This window comes from Culex quinquefasciatus, chromosome 1, assembly GCF_015732765.1.
Source record: "Culex quinquefasciatus strain JHB chromosome 1, VPISU_Cqui_1.0_pri_paternal, whole genome shotgun sequence".
Taxonomy (NCBI): Eukaryota; Metazoa; Arthropoda; class Insecta; order Diptera; family Culicidae; genus Culex; species Culex quinquefasciatus.
In genome coordinates, this window is record NC_051861.1 from 216153 (window position 1) to 228258 (window position 12106).

Sequence of the window (12106 nt, forward strand, 5' to 3'; positions counted from 1 at the left end):
ACCCCACATGAAACAAATTCGAGTAGTCAATTGCATGTTGAATGAATGTCCTAAATGTTCCAGAAATTACCTAGAAGTCGCCATTCTGGATTTTTTTTATTTTATAAAATCCAGCATCAAGAAAATAAATTTTAGAAAATCATGATTTGATTATCCCAAGTATTTTTTGTTTCGAAAACTTTTGATCATCATAGAAAAGTGTAAAAAAAATACCCAGTAAAAAGTGGTGTAAATTTGGATGGTGTAAAATTGGCAGGTGATCGCTGATGGTTCTATCCCATTCCCCAGAATCCCATTCCCCAGAATTCCATTCCCCAGAATGCTATTCCCCAGAAATCCATTCCCCAGAATGGTCCATTCCTCAGAAACTCATTCCCCAGAATGACCCATTCCCCAGAAAAGTTTTATTTTTATTATGAATATAATTTATTTCAAAAAGTGATCAGTTTTAAAGTGTGAATTGTTCAGATTTCGCCTTTATTGTGATAACTGCTGACAAAAGTTGAATGTTTCCTTCTTTAAAGAAAGGAAAACTCTGTTGACTTGTAATAATTGCTGACAAAAGTTGAATTTTCCCTTTAAAGTTGAGGTATTTCTTTAAAGAAGGGAAAACTCTCTTGTCTGCCAGTACTACTGACAAAAATTTAATTCTCCCTTTAAAGTTGAATTTTGCCTTCTTTACAGAATGGAAAACTCTACTGTCTGTCAGTACTATTGACAAAAGTTTAATTTTCCCGTTGAAGTTGAATTTTCCTTTCTTTAAAGAAGGAAAACTCTCGTGACTGTCATAACTGCGGACAAAAGTTGAATTTTCCCTTTAAAGTTGAATTTTGCCTTCTTTAAAGAAGGGTCAACTCCCTTGACTTGTGATAACTGCAGCATGCTAACACAAGTTGAATTTTCCTCCAGCAGTTATCACTAGTAAAGAGAGTTTTCCCTTCTTAAAAAATGAAAAAAATCAATCAGTGTCAGCAGTTAACCCAAGTCACGATGTCATCTTTAAAGCGATTCTAATATTGAATTCATGTTGAAAATTTACCATTATGCGCCATTATGCCAAATTATGTCATGCTAAATGGCATTATACCAAATGGGAAACATAACATTTTTTTCAAGGTCCTAAATATTTCTGGGGAATGGGTCATTCTGGGGAATGGATCATTCTGGGGAATGTGCCATTCTGGGGAGTGGGATTCTGGAGAATGGGATTCTGGGGAATGGGATAGAACCTCGCTGATTTTGTACAATCATTAGTTGCAAAAATGGCGATAAAATAAATGTTTGTGGTACTAACTATACATTGACATTTCCCAAAAAAAAAAACAAGATACAGTCCAAAAACGATTATCTGAAGGCCTGGGAAAAATATCACTTCGGATAGTCGAACCACGAAAAAAAATGTTGTTGTTGTTGTCATATTTTTGATTGTTGAGTTTAAGCTGAATCCCTAAACTACGCTTAAGTGATATTGATTTTTCGAATCCAAAATGGCGGCCAAATAGCGGTGATAAAATGTGCTTATGATAATCGAACCGAGTCTGGACTGTATTTGAAAAATGCTTCATCATGCTTTAAACGATTTTTATCGCTGGAAAATTCATTTAAAATTGTTTTCTGTTGATTGCATGTCTATTTTCATTAAATCTTTGAAGTTTATAGACACAAATCGTCGCCATCGTGCTAACTTGTCGTACGTGCATTTTGGGCCAAATTGAGTTGAGAACGCCATTTTGTGCAGCTCACAATGCCTCACCTTTTGACCTTCACAGATCCCCAAAATTCGATTTCAATCCTGAGATATTCAATAAAAACCGAAAAAACTCCGTGCATTTTTGTCACTTTACATATGAAAGTAGTTTCAATCTTGTCGTGCTATCTTGTCACTCCATGAAAATTGATGTAAGTGCGACAAAAGGCCAAAGGGATTTCAGGCCAGGAAAGTCAGGATGCGTTTGTCGCACGTACAAGCTAGACTACCGTAAACATTTGTAATTATAACTCGGGACTCCAGCAACCAACTTCAACCAAACTTTGGGACAATGCACAGAATGGTGAGCCAAACAAAACGTGTTTGTTATTGTTTACATTGCTTGCTCTCGTTTTTGAATATTCAAGGTGCAACATTAAAACGCGTTTTTCTCGGAACGTCAAAATGGCGGGTGCGACAAGATAGCACGACGACGTCGAAATATTTGTTTGCCCAATGATTTTGCATGCAATTATTGAAGATAGTGTCTTAAAAAATATTTGCAACGGCCTTATTAAAAATGTTCGATTTAATTCTTGGTTTTTTATTTTAGAAGCAACCACAAAACATCTTTTTTCTAAATTCTACAGAATCAAACCCGAAACATGGCCGTAACCGCTGGCAACCCTACCCGGCCCGTACGCTCCCCTATGATATATGAATGTAAACAGACTATATTTTATTTTTGTGCAACCAGCGTGGCGCTCGCACACCAGCGCACACACAAAATTTTCGCTCTCGGTCACGTGTGAGAGTGTCTCGCACACAGCCAGCAGAGGCGCCATACGGAGTCCCGCACACACACACCCTCACCAAATCAAAACATAGAGCCATGTAACACAGCGCACAGCACACACAGAGCCGGCAGTTTGAGTCCCTCGTTTCTCCTAGTTCACAGCGCGGAGCGCATTGATTGTCTGCGGAAAAGGTGTGAATTAGAGAAGTCTTAAAGAGAAGCGTCAAGGCACTCAAATCACTCAAAGGAACGCAAGGACTCGGGAGCATCGCATATTTTCTCTTCTTAAAAAGCAAGAAGTATTGAAATCGTAGGATTAAAATAAGCACACATTTGAATAATTAATTTTCAGTTATTCAGCAATTTAGGCATCTGCATGGATCGAGAAGCATTTTAGGTGTTAATGGTGTGTTCGGCGTAAAGGAAAGCACATTAATCGGATGTTATTTGGACTACGTAGCATTTCTCGAGTAAGATTGCAATTGATCCTAAGCGGTTTTATTAATCAAAGCTTTTTTCAATCGGGATTTAATCAATATTAGAAAAAAAAACATTATCACAAATTCTTTGGATTGTTCATTAAGGGCCCTCAACTTAAAAACAATGAAATTTAGATTTGCTCTCAAGTGCTGGAGGAGGCTGTTAAGACCTTTTGTTAACTAATTAGAGATTTTTCCAAACAGCTGCGATCTTGGGCCTTACACGATGCCCTAATTTGGAAGTTTTCCTGGCTGATGGGAACGAAAGGACGACAATCGTACCGGTTGTTATCTTGCTTCTCTTGTGGCCACTAGTTTTACAAGCAGCCCGTGCAAAACCTTCATACTTAGCAGACTCGTTAGGCGGAGTCTTGTCGCAAAATGAAAGATACAAGATTGTGGAACCGTTGACGGAACATCAAGGTTTAATAGGGTATCATTAGAAGGTTTTGACGTCGATTCCGTTACTAGTTTTGTACAAGAAAACATCCCAAATTTTCGCAAAAAATGTAAAACCCTAACCAAATTTATTGAATTTGGTATGTTTATTTGTTTCAATCGTAAATCGTCTCATATGGTGAAAAACAGTTGGTGAAATTTTGCCGTGCAATTGACATTATACGATTTTGTTTAACAAAGTCATGCACTTGCATAAGCCTGTGTGAGCGGATTGCTCGGGAACTCAAAATTTGACAAGTAATGGAAGCCTCTCAGTGAGCTACGGCACTTCTTAGAGAAGTCTTAAAGAGAAGTGCCGTAGCTCACTGAGAGGCTTCCATTAAAATTTTTTCAGCAATTCAGCAGGCTTATGCATATGAAAACAAAATCGTATAATGTCAATTGCACGGCAAAATTTCACCAACTGTTTTTCACCATATGAGACGATTTACGATTGAAACAAATAAACATACCAAATTCAATAAATTTGGTTAGGGTTTTACATTTTTTGCGAAAATTTGGGATGTTTTCTTGTACAAAACTAGTAACGGAATCGACGTCAAAACCTTCTAATGATACCCTATTAAACCTTGATGTTCCGTCAACGGTTCCACAATCTTGTATCTTTCATTTTGCGACAAGACTCCGCCTAACGAGTCTGCTAAGTATGAAGGTTTTGCACGGGCTGCTTGTAAAACTAGTGGCCACAAGAGAAGCAAGATAACAACCGGTACGATTGTCGTCCTTTCGTTCCCATCAGCCAGGAAAACTTCCAAATTAGGGCATCGTGTAAGGCCCAAGATCGCAGCTGTTTGGAAAAACTCTAATTAGTTAACAAAAGGTCTTAACAGCCTCCTCCAGCACTTGAGAGCAAATCTAAATTTCATTGTTTTTAAGTTGAGGGCCCTTAATGAACAATCCAAAGAATTTGTGATAATGTTTTTTTATTGATTGATTGAAAAAGCTTTGATTAATAAAACCGCTTAGGATCAATTGCAATCTTACTCGAGAAATGCTACGTAGTCCAAATAACATCCGATTAATGTGCTTTCCTTACGCCGAACACACCATTAACACCTAAAATGCTTCTCGATCCATGCAGATGCCTAAATTGCTGAATAACTGAAAATTAATTATTCAAATGTGTGCTTATTTTAATCCTACGATTTCAATACTTCTTGCTTTTTAAGAAGAGAAAATATGCGATGCTCCCGAGTCCTTGCGTTCCTTTGAGTGATTTGAGTGCCTTGACGCTTCTCTTTAAGACTTCTCTAGCACTTCTCTTTAAGACTTCTCTAGTGTGAATATATTCTGTTGTTGTTGCGAACTGAGTGAGCACCGGTCCGGGAACTCACTGAGGAAGTTGAAAGATTTATGCTTTGTTTATGTACGGGATCATCATCATCGATCCGGCGACTACGACGTCGACGAAGACTGTGTAGTAAGTTGAGTTGAGAAAAACTTTTTTTTTCTTTTCTCTCGTTGGTATAGGTGAGCCTTGGTTTGTTGGTATTGGTGGTTGTTGTTGGGAGGGTGGACGCGGTGCCGGTGCCTACGCGGAATTTTTATTTATGGATACCCTAATAGATTCTGGTTGTATTTTGCATGTGATGTTACTATATCTATTTTATTTATTGTGAGAAAACGCGTTCTTCGATGACGACATTAGTTTATGAATAATTTATTTCTAGACAGTTGTAGGTGTTTTGAAGAGGGAATTCAGTGCTTTATTGTGCTAGGTTTGGTTTGATTGATGGGTTGGGAGCTCGAAAAAACAGGAATCAATACAACCTACAGCTACTAGGTTTCATGCAAACACGTTTCAACAACTTTTGTGTAGACGTCGCAGGCATAACTCATTCTGACATGGATCCATCATTTACACATTTCTGCACTCTGCCCAGCCTACCCACGGGTTGGATTCTATTCGCCAGTCAGCCACTCAGTGGCAGCTGCAATCTCACCCAGTGTTCCCTTATTAGATAGATCCTCATAGCACAAGTACTCACACTGTCGTACTACGTACATACAGAAGAGGTGGGTTCGGGTACGACCCTTTCCTCCCATCATTCATTTCGCCATTCGTCCATCACACTTTTTACATTTCATTTAGCTGCACATCAATCAAAATGCTCAGTTTCTTCCCCTACTTTTACCAACAGCCTCGACGACGACGTTGTCGCTGAGGCTGATGTAGCATAAAATATTTGCTTGCTCTTTCCCTCCAAATCCCACCAGAAGGACAAAACGAGAGAATCGCCGCTGGAGATATATGGATGTATGAGAAGCGTACTCCGTTGAAGCGTTTCCTGAGCGAACGTCCATTTTGCCGAAGTAAAACCAAAAAAAAAAACTGCGATTCGGTTCATAGTTACTCCTTGGTGGGAGTCTACGGTCTCCACCTTGACGAGGATACATAGCAATTGTCTTAGCATCAGATATGCCGTTTAATGGTTAATAATGATGTTGGAAGAAAGATCAAATCTCTCTTTCTTCGCACGACGCACAACGCCGGACGGACACTCCCAGCAGGTAGAAACACTTGCGTAAGAAATCGCCTTATCTCGGTCGGCAGATGCCGAAATTCTGGTTAAATTGAGCCGTTCAGCATTTTTACCTGCAAAGAAAACAAAAGAAAAAAACACAGGTTAGTCGGATACATCAGACGATTCACAGGGCTATCTTTAAACAATGTAATTTGCTCGAATTGAGCTGTACGAAATTTCCCTACGGTCATTTCCCGTCCCGTCAACTCAAAATTCGAAATGATTTTCCAATATATCTTGGCAACGATGCGATTTACACCCGGAAAATGCCAAACCCCTACACAGTTTCCACCGACGGCTGAAGTGCAGTTTGGGACAATGCAAACAAGGACATGGACGCGCTACTGCTGGACGCTGAACAAATATCAAAATGTATAAATCAATTTACAACGCGTTCCGTGTCCGCGCCCGTGTGCAGCACACCACCACTAACATTGAGTGTCCGAAACGAACATTTTAATTTATTGTTATCATAATCGTTATGCACGAGTGCTGCCGCCGCGGGCCAACGACTGTAAGCTGCTGTGACAAATTACTCGAGTTGTTTATAAAACTGCAAAATCAAAGTAATATTCGTCACCAGTGAAACACGTCTGTAAAAAATATTTTTTGGTGTGAGATTTAAAATTTATGAGATTTCTAGCACTACCATTATCCCAGAAAACTGGTTTCATACTGGCTTTTGAGTGCTCATAGTTACTTCCCATGGTTCCGGATATGCTGGTTCGGGGAACGCTTTGAAGGACAATAACTGTCAGCGCCGAAAAGGGATCTTAAATAAGTCATCGCGAACGGAATAATGTACGCACCCCATTAAGGCAGTTGAATTGTGGTAACCAGAAAAAAGCTAGTTTGTAAGTTTTGTACCATAATTCGCGGAAATTTAAACTCAATTCTGGCAACCATATCCTATAATCTGTACAAAAAAAAAAGTCTTCTCAATCTTCAAGAGGGGGATTTTCTTTGTATCTGTGCGAAACCCTTTTTTCTCTCCAACCAGCCAGCCTTCGGCTGGTTTTGCTGAGTCGTCAGTTCGGAAAGCAATTCATCATTCAATGGATATTACCACGTTCCGAGCGGGCTCTATAATTTTCCATATTTTATCAAAATCAAACGTCGCGCGTATGTTTATACTTTTTTATCTTCTCTATATTACAGACTTTCCAGGAATCGCATTAGAGTGAGAACTTGGCGGATGGTGTTGGCAATGTTGTCCCATGTTACTATTTAAAATTTGGTTGATATTTATTCTTTAAAAATAATTTTCTTTGAAAAAAAATCCCCACTTCTGCAACTAAGTCGAGTCTTAAAAGGCGGTCGACGGTTGACTTTTGACATTTTTCGTCACATTCGCTGCCGTTGAAGGATACGATCAGCTTGGTTCACATCTCCACCGTGTGGAGGCCACTTTTCAGCTTGCATCGTGTCAGCCATTAAACATGTATCCGCTTATTGCCAACTAATAGTTCAACAAAGCAACAATAAATCAATAAAGTTGAACGTTTTATTACATTATAATTATTGCCCTGTGGCCTGTTATTTTTTTTCTCCAACGTAGCATTAAAATCGCTGTAGAGTCGCTGGCTGGCAGCATAAAAAAACACGATAGGACGTGAATGTTTGTTCCTCTTTGTACACAGTGCAAAATGTAGCGATTCCCAGCCTTAAGATTCCTGCAATGGTGAGATTTCCAAAAATCTGAACAACTGTTCGGGGTATCCGCCCACTAGCGTTGAACATGTTCTTTGTGAAATCGAGTTTTCTCCCTAACGAACAAATCGAAAAATACTTCCGTCTAATTCCCTTCGGTTACTTCAGAATCGGTCGTTGCTTCTAATGAAGGGCAACTCTGAAATCGGTTGCAGTTTCATCATGGAGGGTGAAAATCTCAAACCAAAGGCCGAAAGAGAAAGTTCGTGAACGCACAAAAGAGGGATGCTGAGATCATCAATCAACCTTGCATTGGTGGTTGGGTTCCATCCTTGAATGTTTTTTATTTAGATACTTTTTTGTAATTAAATTTTACAATGTTATTTGCATTTTTTAAGCATCATTAGCAGCTGATTGTAGCAAACTTTTGTTGGAAACGCGTGCCAGTCAATCATTAAACTATTGCTTTAGCTTACAAAAACTGAGACCACAACAAAAGTGGCTAGAAAACAGCATTGAATGCAACACATAAATCATCAAACAAGATGAAAAGGATAGGCTACAAGTCCCTAAAAAGCGCCGCTTCGATTTCAAGCGCGAGCAGTTCTACAATTGCAGATTTCACCGAACCCGCCGCAAATTTGCTGAAATCTGCCCGCCGTGAACACATGGCAACAACCGTGACAGAAAAATGAAATAATATGAACGCCAAAAAGAGCCGAGGCGAGTTCGACAATGCCCGTGACATATTATGCTGACGCAGTGTGTATGATTCGTAATGAGAGACGGGTTTCGAAATAACCTAGCCCATTGCACTGGGGAAAATGGTGAAAAGCGATCAATAAAAAATAATTGCAAAAAATTCGATTGACAAAACTGCACAACCCACAGAGAGAGAGATAGAGAGACCTGGAGGAAAGTAATGAACCCCGATCATCAGCTATTTTTTTTTCGGGGAAGGGTGTATCTGGTGCAGCGTGGCGAAATCGAAAAGGGCTGATTAATCGAAATTTTTAGTTCAATTCGCACGTGCCAAACGGCTTTTCGGTTTGCTATACAAGCGTTAAATTGAATGCATTTCATGGTCTAGTTTGGAGTTGTGGTTCAGGGTATCTGTGAAATTGGTTTGGTTCTGAAACTTTGCTTGTTGATTGCAATTTAGAGCTTGTCTTTAGAATATTGTACTACATTAGAATACTAAATCTCTTGGCATGCCAACTGAACTGTTCGTTGCTGTAAACATAATTAAAATATTCGAGCACAGAGGCATCAATATGTTATGTTATTACTAAACGAATATTTACATTTTATATTTTTTCTCTGTCCTGGATATTTAAAAAAATTAATAGAAAATATTGAAGAGGTCATATAGTTGTGATCGTTACATTACAACTATACAACTATAACTATATAAATTGAGTCTTCTTAAATGCCATTTTAGACAGCATTCAATTCCTCACCTTTTTACCATCACAAATCCCCAAAATTCGATTCCGATTATATGATATATGCATTAACAACCATATCAACTAACCTAGTCCATCTTTGAGGTTGATGCCTTCTTCACACATTATCAAAAATGGGTCACACAAAAGATCCGGGAATAATTGACACATGATTGGAACAGGATTGGAAGGTTATGCTGGTAATGCCAGATACACTTTATGCCCATCCATATTGATAAGTCCCAATATGGATATGAACATAGTTTCCATAGATGTAAGTGAGATTCAGTTTCAAAAAAGTACATAAAATTCATTAAAGTGGCCATAAATTAAGTCTAAAAGTTTGAAGTTGCCTGATCTTCAAAATGTCAAAATGTCTCGTTTGGAAGATCCTTTAATTTCCTATCTAACGATATGTCGGATGATAGTTCCGGACATACTTTTCATACAAATAAGTGAGATCCAGCTTCAAAAATGTACATAACTTTTACTTAAGTGGTCATAACTTGAAACAAGGTTGCCAGATCTTCAATCTTTTAGAGTCGTTTGGAAAGTCTTTCGATTATCAATCCAATGATATATTGGGTGATTGATCCGGACAAAATTTTCATATATAAAAGTGAGATCAGGTTAAAAATAAATGTATATAAAGCGATCATAAATTTAGATAGGGTTGCCAGAACTTCAAACTTTTAGACTCGCTTGGAAGGTCTTTTGATTATCAATCCAATGATATCCCCAGAACCACGTGCAATTTTACTTTTTTCAATATTTGTTTTAGTAATGAGGATTAGACCTAGATCATACGAAAACTTCTTTAATTTAAACTGTTAGGTCAATTCAATTGAATTCCGATGTAAAAAAATCTTGAAAAAAATCTAAATAAAAAAAATCACGCTTAAGGATCATCAATCTAATTGTTTTAACAAATAAAAACGCGAAGGTCCACCATTGGGAACATCGTAGAGCTTACGTTTCAACCTAATGGTGGTCGATATCGTCGAGGGACGATTTGATCCGATTGCATATTGTGTGCGTTGTACATAGAGGTAGAGGATTCCCACCGAGCTGCACCCTGGTTGCAACCGGATCGGAGGGGGAGAGTTTGCGTTGATCACTTTCACCACCGCCGCCAGATCTATAGCGAGGGGTTGGGATGCGTTGTATTGAAATCGCTTTATTTAACACCGTCATCGCGTGGACAAGGCCGGACTGTGCCGGTGGTGGTGGTGGTGGTTGTCAATATCAGCGAGATAGAATGAAATAATGTTCAAACACCCTCCAGGGCCAGAACTGCCGGCTGCCGCTACCGGGCAGGGGCCCTAGATTCATCTAAGCGACCATGTATCATAGACTGACGGTGACAACAATAACGACAAACGCATCCAGCTCGAAACGGTGCGCCATAGGCGGTATTAACAGAGGGCTGCTGCTGGCCGTATACTGACGACTGGCACGACGATGGAACAATGCAAAAATCGTATGTAATATCCTGCTGGAAAGGAGATAAATTGAATTTCGATTCAATTTCATTGATGAAATCTATATTTCCCTGTGCGAACAGCACGTGAACATGGTACCGGGATTGGGATAGAGTTTGAGAGTGGTTGTGAGAATGTGATGTTACAGTGAATGGCAGCGTACATGAAATTACTGATGTTTTTAGGTTTTCATGATGTTTTACTAAAATATTACTATTCAGTTCACATCACTTAATTTAGAATCATTTATTTATGTTATTTTCTTGTAATTTTTGTTCATTTCTAATCAATATTAAAAATATCTAATTCCGGATATACCAAAATGACATAATTTTTTTGAGACACCAAGCGCCTCCATTGAATCTCCCTCATGGAGGTGCCTCTGTTTTATATGCAGTGCGTGGCCCAATGATTACGCTGTCCGCTTTGTAAGCGGATGATTCTGGGTTCGATTCCCATCTGCTTCAACCTTCCATCGGTTGAGGAAGTAAAATATCGGTCCCGGCCTTGGTTGTTAGGCCGTTAAGTCATTCCAGGTGTAGGAGTCGTCTCCATGCCATAAGTACAAACAACAGCCTACTCCGGTGGAATAGCTGGCGGCGGTTGTACTCGCAATCCAAAGGTCGTCAGTTCAAACACTGGGGTGGAAGGTTCCTTGGAGTAGAAAGAGGTTTGGTTGCCCTCCCCATTCAAGCCTTCGGACTCCTAGGTTCGAGCAGAAACTTGCAATAGAGACCACAAAAGACCCGGGGGTCGTTAATGTGGACGGTTTGATTGATTTTTTAAGCCTAATTCTTACTGATCGTGAAGAGAGGTTTCTATAATTTGCAAATTAACAAGTTTAAAAAGTCCACAATTTAGTCGAAACCCGCTAGGGTGGTGCCCCCATCGCAATGCTCTCATAATCGCTGTGACAACCACCACCGGACCATCTGCGCAATTGAAGCAAATTGATTACTTAACAACACTTGCGAAGGCCGTTCCGTTGCCAGGCTGGTTGGTCGGTGCAGTTAAGTAAGCTACGTCCACCAACTCTGCAGCTCTGTCGACCTCTGTCGACCTCTGTGTTTTGCTCGCGCAGGGAAAATTCTCACAATAAATTTAATTTTCTTGTACTCCTCACCCTGTTCGCGTGAGCGACCTGTTTCAATTTATTCTCGACATACGTCACTATGTCCAGCCGAAAGGTACCGAGAGAAAAGTGAGTCTTCGTTTTGCGAGGTTTGCTGGCTGGCTTTAATTTTTTTGTTTCGTTCAATTTTCTGTACCACGAGGTGGCTTCTCTCCCAGCTACGCCGCCCGGTGCAGTTGCATATTTCAACTGTTTGTGGGGAAGTTTTTTTTGTTGTTGTGCTGGTGGGAGCCTGTAAGCATTATTATGTGCGGTATTTCAGCTGGTTAAATTGTCGTCATTTCAAAATGAAAAATATGCTGCCAGTTGTAACAAGCACTCTGGTGAGGTCAATAGTTTGATGAGCGAGGGAGATTGTGCGATGTTAGTTGAAAAGGGGATTTTTGGGTCAGACATCTGTTTTAGAGTTGATATCTTTACAAAGTCAAGTCAAATTCGAACCATCGACCCGA

General features: G+C 39.6%; 1 protein-coding gene across 3 annotated transcripts in view; it reads right to left on the reverse strand.

Annotated features, from left to right (window-relative positions):
- The window catches only part of LOC6053351 (homeotic protein antennapedia), a 96268-nt gene that overhangs the window by 38925 nt on the left and 45237 nt on the right, over positions 1-12106 (reverse strand). The gene's annotated exons all lie outside the window — the stretch shown is intronic.